Below are 1045 nucleotides of genomic sequence, written 5' to 3' on the forward strand. Positions count from 1 at the left end.
CGGTGTCAAAACCGGCGGATCTCGGGTAGGGGGTCCTGAACTGTGCGTCTAGGCGGATGGTAACAGGAGACAAGGGACACGATGTTTTACCCAGGTTCGGGCCCTCTTGATGGAGGTAAAACCCTACGTCCTGCTTGATTAATATTGATGATGTGTGTTACAAGAGTAGATCTACCACGAGATCAAGGAGGCTAAACCCTAGAAGCTAGCCTATGGTATGATTGTTCTTCGTCCTACGGACTAAAGCCATCCGGTTTATATAGACACCGAAGAGGGCTAGGGTTACACAGAGTCGGTTACAATGGTAGGAGATCTACATATCCGTATCGCCAAGCTTGCCTTCCACGCCAAGGAAAGTCCCATCCGGACACGGGACGAAGTCTTCAATCTTGTATCTTCATAGTCTTGGAGTCCGGCCGATGATGATAGTTCGGCTATTCGGACACCCCCTAGTCCAGGACTCCCTCAGTAGCCCCTGAACCAGGCTTCAATGACGACGAGTCCGGCGCGCATATTGTCTTCGGCATTGCAAGGCGGGTTCCTCCTCCGAATAATTTATAGAAGATTGTGAACACCTGGATAGTGTTCGGCTCTGCAAAATAAATTCCACGTACCACCGTAGAGAGAATAATATTTACACAAGTTCGATCTGCTGACGTATTTGGTGGCATGACATCACACCACTACCAAGCCTTTACTTGAATCGTTTTTATTGTACCACCTCAGCGCGTTTAGCGAAGCGGTTTCCTTGGCACGTCTTGTCGAAGCAGAGATCATGTTCCCCTTATTCCGGGATTCTCATAAATACGGACGTGGGTAACCCAACCGCGCCCATTGCCACGCCCCCTCCATCGAAGGCGGGTTCCAAACGGTCACGGGGACGGCTCTTGGTATTCTTCCTCTTTATAATGAGACCAAGGTCCGTTCTTTTTCTTCAATCCTCAATCGAATCCGCCCCTCGCCCCGAGTTCCAACACCCAGGGCTCCAGATTCGGGTACCTTCGACCTTTGACAATGTCCGGCTCCAACCTACGAGGCTGGTGGA

The sequence above is a fragment of the Triticum dicoccoides genome, chromosome 4B, assembly GCF_002162155.2.
Source record: "Triticum dicoccoides isolate Atlit2015 ecotype Zavitan chromosome 4B, WEW_v2.0, whole genome shotgun sequence".
NCBI lineage: Eukaryota > Viridiplantae > Streptophyta > Magnoliopsida > Poales > Poaceae > Triticum > Triticum dicoccoides.